The 12,891-nt window shown below is 39.9% G+C and overlaps 1 protein-coding gene across 5 annotated transcripts in view; it reads left to right on the plus strand.

Moving 5' to 3' along the window:
• Positions 1 to 1,092: 1,092 nt before the first annotated feature.
• Positions 1,093 to 12,891, plus strand: part of LOC131466496 (disks large-associated protein 1-like) — a 99,268-nt gene continuing 87,469 nt past the window's right edge. For all 5 annotated transcript variants that reach the window (XM_058639800.1, XM_058639968.1, XM_058640130.1 and 2 more), the window contains exon 1: positions 1,093 to 1,280. The gene's annotated coding sequence lies outside the window, so the exon portion shown is untranslated. The remainder of the gene's footprint in view (positions 1,281 to 12,891) is intronic.

Raw genomic sequence — 12,891 nt, forward strand, 5'->3', positions numbered from 1 at the left:
AAAGTACTTCTAAAAGTGCTTCTGGCAGCTGCAGGAGCAGCATGAGAATGGTGTGTGTTAGAAAAAGCACTGTATGCGCTGTAAAGGTGTGTATATGTGAGTGAGGGAGTGAATGGGTGAATGTTAAAACTGTAGTGTAAAGCACTTTGAGGTGTCATCAGGACTAGAATATCAAGATGTAAATATCGATCATTTATACTGTTCGGTGTTTAAATGCAAGGAAGTAAATGTGCTTTCACTGCGCATCAGCAAAGCTATCCTACAGGCAACCCATTACCCTGGGATTAAGATTATCCTGTTTCACAAAACATGTTTGTTTGCAATTCTGTTTTAGTTTTATCATCATCCTCATTTCATCAAAAGTGCCACAAGTGTTTAAAACCATCACATAGATATAATAATGCATATCTAATTACCATGTGTCCCGATGTGTTTCCTGTGACCCCATGAGACTGGATCTCAAAAAAATCAATGTTCAGGTTTTTGAATTAATTGAACTTTATTAATAAAATTAACTATTAAAATAATAAAACATTTTTTTTATTATTATTGTCTGTTTATTAACAGACAACTTTATTTATTGATGTGTCTGTGTCTGTGTCATTTAGCAGACACTTTTATCCACCCCTGTGACTGAAGGATAGCAGCAAAAGTGAAAGGGATGGTCTACAAAACAATAGTGAGACCTGCTATCCAGCTGAGCCTGCATGGACAGGACAGGTCTGAATATATATAATATTGTTTATGAAGTATTATATGACTATAACAAGCTTTTGGAACGTTCTAGATTCAGGATGTCAGAATCCTGACCCAGCTTTGGAATGAGATGGTCCCTGACACAGCAAATAGACAGCTAGTTAAATAATAGTTATGTTTGTCCATCCTTTTAACACAAACTTATTATTTTCTGCATGTGGTCTGCTTTATGAATCTATGTTAATGTATTCAGATATATATATATATTTTTTTCTTTTTACTCGAACCCCAAAGGAAGTGTACTGGTGTGCATCATAATCCAACTCTGTGCTTTTAATCTGTAAATAAGTAAATCCCCCTCCTTCTTCCGGTGTCATCCTGGCTCACTGTCGTGAACTTGCTGCAGCGCGCGCCGCAGCCAAGCGCCACCTAATGCCCCCACATTTACGCAAGCACGCGCGCGCAAACATGCACACACACACATTCCACCAGTGATTGCTCTTGCAGCGTCTTGAGTCATACGTGCGTTTGGATGTAGCAGTGAGGCTCCGCGCAGCGATGGTGTGAGTGAGGAGACGCTACAGGTAAGCGGAGCTCATACAGCCGTATATGCCGCTGCACACTGCTGCAGCTGCTGCAGCAGTGTGCAGCGAGCGGCAGCCCCCGTGACCAACATCCTCGTCACATTCCTGCTCGTTTCGTGTCACCTCGCCACACTCAAACGTCGTGTAACGTCACACACGAACGAATGTCTCAGAATACGGCGGGGGAATTCTTCGAATGACTCGTGCGTTTATTTATTTTTTATAGCAGTCGAAGTTCGTGGATGGATTTGACGCGGTGACAGTTCTACGTTTACCGCCCCTGTTTTTGCGCAAACATGTGGGAGAGCGCACGGCTGACGCGGAGTTGGAGCGCGATAAGCGGAGGTGTACAGCTGCTGCGTGTGTGTGTGTGTGTGTGTGTGTGTCTGTGAGAGAGAGAGAGAGAGAGCAGATGGATGGGGTGACATTTTTGACAGGGCGAGGGTCCTGGTACTGCAGGACTCAATGTGCATATTCTGCACAGGTGGCTGCAGGAGACAGCTGTGTTTGAGCGATAATTAGCCCAGCCGTGAGAGAGAGAGCGAGAGAGGGAGGAGGAAGGCTCATGTAATGTCCTCGTGAATGCTGTTGCTGCGCAGCGCGGCGCAGCGGGTTCGTGGATGTGTGCGCTTAGTCTTCCGCCTCGATGAGAAGTTGTGAGCGTCAGTTGTCGCCTGTGGCTGTGGATGAGCGCACACGCAGAACACTAGGTTTCTAATTCAAGATGACAAGGTGGTCAGAGCTTCAGCAAAGGGGAACCATCTCTGTAATAATAATAATAATAATAATAATAATAACAACAATACTAATAACAATAATAATAATACTAATAATAATAATACTAATAATAATAATACTTCATATTATTCGTACATTCCCACTCAGCGGAATGGCACATGGCATATAATTAATTGAATGCATTTCATGGAGGCAGCATCAGCATTTCTTGGTCCAACCAACAGCTCAGCCATGTCTTTCAACATGCTGTATCGTAGCAGGTTAAGTGAGACAGTATCCTGCAGGAATTACTTTTTCAAATGGTTAAAAGGTTTAAATGAAGCATTTACAGCCCAAGGTTTCCCAATCCTGAGCCTGGAATCCCTGCATGTTTAAGCCGTTTCCCTGCTCCAGTAGGCTGGTTAACGTCAGAGTGCATGCTATTGCTTTAAACCTGCCTGTAGCGCACCAGGGATTTGTGATTTTTTCCCCTTTTTAGGATATTCTTAAGTTGGCCAAAAACTGCATCCTTACCAGACATGAATGCAGAGCATCCAGGCTACTGCTCCAGCACACCTGATTGGAATGGTCCGCTCATCAAGCCCTGCAAAGGCCAGATAACGACCCATTCATTTCAATCAGATATGTTGGAGCAGGGAAACATCTGAAACATAGAGGGCAGGATTGAGAAACCCTGATTTAGCTTATCAGAGGTGTTTCTAGGGTGTCTGGGATCGGTATTAGTGGACCCTGGCCGACAGTGGCCGATGGCTTTGTTGCCTCTGCCCACTGGAGAGATGCAAACCACCACTATTCTTTGAGACCTTTGCAGGCATGGGCACCCTAGCACTAATGGGGGATCACTTGCGATATCACTTTGGATGAAATGTGTGTACATGGCATCATTCTTAATAAAAGCAACTACCAAGACAAATGTTTTGGGCAAATGTTCACTCCAAAAAACAAATAAAAAAACGAATTGCAGTGCATGACAGCTAGGTGAGAGTAATGCAGGGACCATGTAGGTCAGCTGTTTGGGACAGAGAGACCAAAGTGTTACTTATGGTTCCTTACATTCGTAACATCTATTGCAGCTTCACAGTTTTAATTAAGAGAGCATCACCCTGCATATAAACATAGTACATGGTACAAGATATATGATCTTTATGGAACTCATCACTCATGTAAAATAGCCTAGAGCACTTTTAAATGCAAATAAGGGAACATATACAATATACTACAACAATTACACAGTTTGTGTGTTATGTCTTGCAACAAAGTTGTACAGTAAAAGATTGAAATAATCATAACTTCTGTAAGTAAAATGAACAAAGTAATACGGCAGGGCTGTGTAAGAGCCATATGTTGGTCTTATAACATGCATGATCTCCTTTAATCATGCTGCTGGTAAAATCTCAGCCACTTACTTAAAGGAATACTTCACCGGTTTGCATTTAGCTTTGTATTACTAGAATAGACGTAGTATTTTTGAAAAATCGTGCCTACCTCCCTCAGTTTCCCCTGAGTGAAGAAATAACTTCCTTCTTTTTTTGTCATGTGCCTAGCGGTGACGCGAAATAATGAAATGAAATGTAATTGCGCATCACTGGTAGGCAAGCCTTGGTCCGAGGCTTGAAGCTACGAAGCTAGTTCTGCACTTTTTAGACCCGCCCATAGGGGGACGGGACCGCATTCCCAGAACGTGAACGGTGTCCGCCATCTTTACCAACAGTTACGCCAACAGGCTCTAAACAGAAAACAAGAATGACAGAATGTAGTTTGTGAACTGATGTAGCTGCCGAGGGAAAATGAGGAGCCGGCTGGCAGCTGCGGGCACTGGTGCTGCCGAGGGGAAAAACCTGCCTCTCATGAGGATGAAGAAATGAAGAAATGGGCAGAGGGAACAGCTGTATGTGTCACAGAGCACCCCAGCTTTGCTCACATGCACAGATAAAGTCCTGGAGACACATTTCAGACCCCTAAGGGTGAATTGGAAATGACAGACAAAGCCTGCAGAGAGAAACGGACATATATAAAGTGAGTATTTTGTTTTGTATTTTTATATTTACCGCCGCGTTCATCCCTGTTGACATGTAGCGCCAGCTAAGCTAACGTTAGCATCTTTCCAGTTCATTCACATCTATGCTACTGTAAGCACAAATAGTTTGTTATGCTAACATTCTCATTGTTTTGTAGACAGTGATGTCACCTAATGTTGTGCTTGTTGTTTTGTAGACAGTGATGTCAACAGCTTACCATCACTATGTGGAGTGGAATCCAGAGAGACCGGGGAAAGACAATCGTCTTGTTTTAGCTGCCTGTTCAGGACATTATTAAAAAATTAAATTCATATTGGCTGTGGTTCATTTTCTAGCCCTTAATGTTGTTCCATTACAGTATTATTCAATAAAAGGTGATTTCATATTGACAAAATAGCATCATTTTTACAGTGTAATTCTAACGTGTGTAGTATAGTAAGTATTATATAACAGCAACTCAGGAACTATTCAGTCTCCTTCCACAAGTCTTTACTTTCGAAACTGTGCTGTACACATGGATGCAGGGTGAGGTGAAAAAAATCACTTTATTGTTCACAAAGGAAAATGTTTTGCCATCATATTCAAGGGTAGAAATTAAAATAAACAAGGAGACAAATGTAAAACAATGTCTAACACATTATGTAAACAAAATAAATAATGAAACATACAGCGGCGACAGCTGGAGGAGCCGGTGAAGAGGAGCAGACACTGGATGGTGTGTGATTAAAGCATGCTTCTCCTGTAAAGGACAAGGAATACAATTACACGTAAAATATGAACAAGGACTTGTCTTTTTTTCAGGAAAACATAAACCTTAGAGTAAAATATGCCAGAGTTTGCTGCGGGAACATTCTAATCCATCCATCCATCATCTACCGCTTTATCCTCCACAGGAGGCTCGCGGGGGTGCTGTGCCAATCTCAGTTGATATAGGGTGATAGGTGGGGGTCACACCCTGGACAGTTCTCCAGTCCATCACAGGGCCACATATTGAGACAAACGACCATTCACTTTCACACCCGCGGTCAATTTAGAGTGACCAATTTAGCTAATCCCCATATTGCATGTTTTTGGACTGTGGGAGGAAGCCGGAGAGAACCCATGCACATACAGGGAGAACATGCAAACTCCATGCAGAAAGGTTCCCTGTTATGTATTTGCCAAGTAATTCCTCACATTTTCCCTCAAGTGCAAACAGTAGAGCAAGCAATGTAGCATACCCCTGTTGTCTGTTTCTTAATGTTTAAAAGAGGGAGACTTCTGAGCAATAGCTTTGCTATTTAACATGGTGCCTAAGTTGGAAGCTAGGGCTAGCTTAATCTTGGCTACTAGGCTCTTTTGGAGATATCGTCTTGTCAGACACGTCACAGGAGGTTGTGAATTACTTGTGATTATTCACCATAAATGCCAACGTTCTCCCTATTTATCTCAAATGACAACTTACGTGAAATCCAATGTAGAGCGACGTGTTTCCAGAAGACTGAAGCTCCATGTGTGAAGTACAGAAGTAAGAACTGGACTTCAATCGTTCACAGAAAGGCAGTCATTCACTAGTGTGTGTGTGTGTGTATGTGTGTGTGGGGGTAACTATTGTATTTTAACATCAAACTGAGTGGATTAGGACAGTGAAAGAAAGAAATTAGGAATGCACCGAAAATTTGAAACTGAAAACAATGTGCACTCTTAAAAGTCTGTCAACACGTTTTACTAAGCTCTACTGGGATCCCCTGCACTTCATCACGACTGCACTCGCTCCTCTTCATAAAGATCATTACTTGGCCATGGGGATAAAGCGGGGCTTGACCCAGGCTGCGTTGGATACGGAGAAGCGCACAACGCAGGAGCGGTGCGCAGAAGATGCACCCTCCTTGTCTGATATGTTTGATGAGGTCCTCCTAAATATTTTCATGCATTATTGATTTATTCTTTGAAGCATGAATATTAATCTATACTAATATAATATACTATAACTGCAATGCATTGACTTTAGTGAGGTAAGTACACACAGTCCCAGCCATAACAACAACATTAGATAAAAAAAAAAAAAAAAAAACTGACGCAGAATTGGCATAATAATTTCTTTCTGTGTTTGGTTTCGGTTTTTCGGCCAACAATTTTCATTTCGGTGCATCCCTTAAATAAATACAAAAATACAAAAACATATTTATTAAGTAAGTTAAGCTTTATCTGTATAGCACCTTTAAAAACAGCTATTTACGAAGTGCTTTCACATACATAATAAAAATACACAGAAAAGGAAGAAAGCAATGAGATGAAAGCATAAACAGATACAAAGATAAAAAGACGGGATTACATAAAAGCAAGTCTATGAAAATGAGTTTTAAGAAGAGATTTAAAAGATGACACTGAGTTTGTGAGCCTTATCTCCGGGGGCAGACCGCTCCAAAGCCGAGGTGCTCTGACGGAGTAAGCGCGGTCAACCCTGGTTTTTAACCACAGCCTCGGAACAGTTACGAGAGCCCCGCCCACGGATCTAAGCGGGAGAATATGAGGGCGTGAACTACTATTTCTAAATCAGGCTGTGATAGAATATGTTTGAGATGGTTCTGATGTGGAGGAAGCAAGACTGTGCAACTTTGTTGATGTGAGGGGTGAAGTCTGAGTCAAAGGTGACACCAATGTTTCTGGCAGTGGGCTTAATGTTACTGGATAACGGACTAAGACTGATGGGACTGAAGATGGCGTTTGGCGGGTTAATTGGAGGAAGTTATGGACTATCCAGCAGTTCACGTCTTTTAGACAGTCTAAAACAGCAACTAGGCTTCTCGGATCATTGGGTCTCAGCGGGAGGTATATCTGTGTATCGTCAGCATAGCAGTGGAAAATAAAATTGGACCTAAAATAGAACCCTGCGGTACACCATAGGCTATTTGGGTTGTAGAGGATGAGTGGTTGCCTATGGTGACCGCACAGGTTCTGTTAAAAAGGTAAGAGCAAAACCAACCAAGTGCTGTGTCCCTGATACCAACCCAGGATTTAAGACGGTCAACTAAAAAGTTGGGATCTATAGTATCAAAAGTGGCACTTAAGTCTAAAATAATTAAAATAGTGCTCTCTCCTCTGTCTGTTAAAAGAAGTTAAAAGGGCAGTTTCAGTACTATGTAAAGCTCTAAAACTGGATTGAAATTTCTCAAATAAAGATCTGTTGCCTAATAAAATAAACCTTGCCTTTAAAAAAAAACTGTAAAAACTCCTCGTAGGTTTTTTGTGTTGGATCATTAAAATGCGAGGGGGAGGTAACTAAATCTAAAACCTTAAATATAACTCTTGAACGGTTCTCTAAAATCAGGTTGGAAAAATAGGCATTTTTTGCTTCTTTTACTGCAGTTTCCATATTTCATCAAAAACATGAATGCCGGTCTTTTTCCAATTTCTTTCATTTTTTTCTACATTCTATTTGAAGTTGTTGCGTAAAATTGTTGTGCCAGGGTTGTGGATTAAAATTCTTCTTCTTCGGACAGAGAGGTAAAAACTTGGCGGCGGACAACTATGTCCTGTTCTGCATGTAAAACGGTTAAAATGGCTTTATGATCGGACACACAGATATCCTCTGATCTTACGTTTTTGGGGCTGAGACCATTGAATAAAACCAAGTGTTAGAGTATGACCTTTACAGTGAGTGGGTTCATTTATAGCTGAGATTAAAAGATTCTAAAACATCTAAAAAGTCTGCGATAAAACCTTGAGTGGGACAGCAGACGTGGATGTTAAAATCACCTAAGATAAGAACCCTGTCGCGTTTACACATAAAGTTAGATAAAAACTCCTGAATAAAAACACTGTGGTCTTGGGGTTCTGTACATTATTAGAATTAAAACTGGAGTATTTAAGTTTATCATAAAACCAAGGTGTTCAAATGAAGTAAAAGCATTATAAAAAACGGGTGCATTTAAAAGTATTTCTAAAAATGACAGCAATTTAAATACTTGTAATCTGGGGGGGTTGCTTGTGCCAGGTTTCTGTGATGATTAAAAAAACTGAACTGAACTTGAACAGCATGGAGAATGTTTGCAGTTAGCATGCTTAAATAAAAATTGTCAATAAAAAAGTTAGAGCTGTGCATGTGGACTGGAGCCAGGTGTGGAGGCTGAGGATTCTGCTAAAATGACCTGCTCCGCGGCCGAGCGAGGGAATGGGACCAGAAATAAAAACGGACTTACCGCAGGACCTTAAAAAAGCTAAAAAGATTGTTAAAATTATCTGGCATTATGGGTTAGGGTTGCGAGTGGATGCTAGTGCTGCTAGCATGCAACCTGAGCCAAGTGTAACGTGGAGTATTTATTTTAAATACAAAATAAATTCCAACCCAAACATGTAAATTGAGAAAGTGGGGTATAAATATATTCATCTGTGGTTCATGTGTACAATTGTCTGTAAAAAGAAAAAAAAAGTAAATAGTAAAACCTTAGATTTTAACCTAAAGGTGAATTTAGCAAACCTTTTATAATAGTATGTAAAAATAAAAAGAATTATGAAGCATGTTGAAATACAAACAAACAAACCGCTGGACAACATTCTCAGAAACATTTAGGGAACATTAGGCTTCTGCATAATGCCAGGGAACTAACTTGACCATGGGCATTCATTGAGTTACACTGTTGGTTAAATGTTAATATTATCTAATAATGATATCTCTTCTAACTGTCTCTTATAACGAACTATGCAGAGAAGTGTAGAAAATATGGCAAAATGGAGTCCTTCGTTCTCTCTTGTGGTTTTGTTCTGAACAAGCTTCCTGGCTGCTGCCTCTCGAGTCTTCTGTTGCCATCCCTTCTCCTGTACCACCCACGTCCAAACTTAAGTGGGAGTATTTTGGTGTACTGTGATGAATTATACATGACCTGTAGCTGTGTGGTCCAGAAACATTCTTGCATTGTACATCGCTGCCTTCATACTGAAAATGGATTTGCCTGCCTTAATAGTGCCCAGAGCCTCCCAAGCCTTTGTGCTACACTTTAGCTTTCACTCCACATGTTGTGTTGTGTTGATGCCAGTACACTTCATAGAGAGTTGCTCCCGTTCAATTCTTAATGATCATAACCAACAACAATGTGACCTTATACAATTATAAAGCTTTGTTCTGTGTTAAAGAAATGAGTAAGATACAAACTTAAATCAGTCCCACCAGGATTTTGTTGGTTGGTTTTGTGATTGCTATGACCGAAAATGACTGATTTTGTGGCAGTTTTTATTACCAAAATGTTATTTTTGATGTACAGTAATTACAAAAATATTTGTGACAGTCCTAGGCTCTCTCGGCAGAATAAATATACAAATCTGCCTCTTCACTATGACATTGTCAGTGTATTGTGTAACAGACTCTTGTAGGGCTGCATGATATTGGGAAACAATTTACATTGTGATTTTGTTTTTGCAAAGTTCGTACAGAGCCTTGAAAGTCTGGAAAATGCTTGATTTTAAATATAGTGTTTTCAAGGTTTGAAATGTGCTTGAAAATTGAGCACTGTGCTGGAAGATGCTGGATTTACTATATATTGACCAGTGTCGTAATTAAAATGTCTTCTGGAAATTAAAATAAAATTAAGTTTTCTTTCCTTGCGCACGCCCCTCACCTGGCGATCGCGCCAGGAATGATCCAGAACCACTTCGCCGCTCTTTGTAAGTTACAATAAATTCCGAGTTGTGTGTTATTGACATGTCGATACAAAGAAATAGTATGCTAAATTGACGCTCAGAACCGTTAGCAATTAGCTGGTCAGCTAGTTCTCGTTCAGTCATTGCATCAAATGCATGACATCAAAGTCATGTTTTTCGGTCTTTTGTGACGCACTCCCGCCACACATTGTATTTCTCACGCTGAAAAAAAATTATAATATAAAGTTATCTGGTGTGCCGCTATCGCTATGGAACCGGGAGGACACTGTTCTCATGCACATGTGCTTGCCTGTTTACCCCCGAGCGGTGCTCACTTAAGTTGATACTCCATCTTGTGGCCAAAAGGATAAACCACACCTCTCTGTATGTGCTACTTTTCATTACAGAAACTGGAGCACAGATACTATCGCTCTACTTACCTCTTAACATTTGAAATGAAATAACTTAAAAAATATATAGGAAGGGGGACTAGTGTAGTCATATTTCCATCATCTGTTTTTGATGTTGTTGTTTATTTTCTTTTTGAAATAACAATTTGAAGTGCAGTTGCAGTAAATACTGTTTCATTGTTGCATATAGTCCATTTTAGTCAGGAAGCTACTTTTAGTTGTAATGTTAAATTTTTAGATTTTACAGTACTGTGCAGAAGTCTTGGTGCACCATTAGATTAGTTGATTCAGCAATGCTATAACGACAATAGAGGATCATTATTTCTATTTCACTTTACTGGAACACATCCAGAAAATATGTATGCAGTTTTTTGTTGTTTTTTAAAAAAAAAATAACATCCAGGTGTCAAGTATTTAGCGTGATCTACCCTTACACTTGAACAATAACACAGCTCTGTTAATACTGGAGTGGAACCTTAATTAATGTTACTGGTGAATCCTGTGTTTGTCATTCACAAGAGATTGTTCCCTTGCTATGTAAATTGGGTTGTCATATCTGCAAAAGAGCAACAATAAAACATAAATGAATGTAAACAGGGAGGATTATTTGTCATTTATGTGTATAGAGTTTATTTAAAGCTTCGGGGTCCTTGAAAAAGTTGATATTTTTTCTTGAAAGTGCTGGAAACGTGCTTGAATTTTACTCTTAAAAAGCTGTACGAACCCTGTTTTTGGCAATGAATATTGCGATATATCCATAATAACCCATGGCGACAGGGCAGTTCTATTCTGTTCAGGCCCCTTTCAATTCCCTAGCCTGTGGTAACAATCCAGAACAGTTAATGATGTTTCAAGCAAACGTAGGGCTAATGTCAGCCACGTTCCGTTTTTTTTTTCGGTTCAGTACGGGAAGAAGGAAAACCCCTCAAAATGTCTTTCATTCATTTATCATGATTTTTTAAAACTTTTTTTTCCCTATTGTTTTAGACAATAGAATATAGTAAAAAAAAAAAAGAAACAGTATAATCCTGCTGCTATAACTCAAATACTAAATAAAAATAATAAAATATTACTTCAACTAAATGTATTCCAAACATTAGTATTGCACAACAACAAAACACAGCTGTACCAAAATAGTTTGGTTCAGTACGTGTACTGTTACAGGTCTACTTATTAACATGCAAACTTAACCACTAGCGGCATAGTCGGGTGGGAGTGTGGGCGGGTGTAGCTCGGGACCAACTGCTAACGTTGCGATAGCTAAGTGGGATTTCAATTTTTAATCTAATAGATTAAACATCTGCAATGACTTTACAGTTGATATGGCCAGTTAGCCACAGTAGGTTGAAGCCAAGTGTTTCATACCATTACTAACTTTAGCGGTTTTACGTTAGCGATGAGAAGTAAAACATGCATTATTCACTCATAATATTCTGCTTACTGTTGTAAAAGCACAAAACATACTGTATCTTTGCTCACTTACATTAATTCATTGGCGTCGTGTCGTCTCTCCCCTCTCATCAAATGTCAGTGTCTCTGCCATTGCGCCGAAGGACGCTGGATTCAACCAATGGGATGGCGCAGCGACCCGATGACGAAAACGAAAAATTAAACTTAGATGCGGACAGGAAAGTCTCAATCAGCGGTTGGATTTTCAGGGAGTCCCTCATCCCTAAATAGACACTTAAATAACTCTACACCAGCATTATACTTAGAGGAAACACCAGCGAAAGATTCTGGTGGCCCCTGACAAGTGTACTCAGTGCCCATTTAACACCGGGTTAACACAAGTGTTTAAATTTTCATCAAAACACTTTGCTGTGTAGGGCTGTCAATTTTCCTCTATAATCCTATTCAAATTCCATTCTTTAGTATTTTTAATATTCAAATTATATTCATATTTCTTATTAAAATTTTAATACATTTTGACGTAATATGTGTGATGAGAGCATGACTCACGACCCAACACTCAGCTCTCCCGAGTTTGTCGCCGATGCATCTGGCAACGTTTTTGGCAGTGTGGCTCCTCTGAGATCCAGTCGTTTTAAGAATTATATTTATGTCTATGAAATGTGCGGTGACTGTCACGTATGCCGACATGGTCATGTGATGAGCATGTGATGGTCGTGCAGCTAAGAACAGTGTACCTTGGCTCAAACTCTTGAATGAAGTCTTTGAAAACGGACCCCTGCAAGATGTTAATCAGTCTCATGTCTTTGCAAATAAAGCGTACCAGTTTGCCATGGTGCAGTTTTGGCAGGTGTCCCCTCAGGTTGCTCGTGTTGAGGGATATTTCATTTCGACATTGTAAATTGTGCAGATGACGATATCCTTTATTTGAATTTTAAAGTTGATGGAAAGCGAAAAACTTTCCACACGTGGCTTTTTAGATGGTCAGGCGTGGTGACCTCCGTGGGTGTTTTATCACCGGCGTTTCTGACTGAACATGAGATTGTTGCGATTCAGAAAACTTTATTGTTCTGCGTGACCAAAGCATTTTGTTTGTCACATGTGGTTTTGGCAAAGGAAAGAGGGCGGGGCTTGTGTCACCACGTTTTAACACATGTACTAAAAAAAACAAAAAACACACATTCGAATAGTAATTAACATTATGTTAATATTGAATTATTATTGATTTTTTTTAATATTCAAATTATACTCGATTCACAAAATTCATTCCAACAGCCTTAGTGGACACAAGTGTCTTTGGTCTTCAGTAGACCGTGGACACAAGTGTCTTTGGTCTTCAGTAGATAGTGGACAAAAGTGTCTTTGGTCTTCAGTAGAGAGTGGACATAAGTGTCTTTGGTCTTCAGTAGACCGTGGACA

Source organism: Solea solea, chromosome 1 (genome assembly GCF_958295425.1).
Source record: "Solea solea chromosome 1, fSolSol10.1, whole genome shotgun sequence".
Lineage (NCBI taxonomy): Eukaryota > Metazoa > Chordata > Actinopteri > Pleuronectiformes > Soleidae > Solea > Solea solea.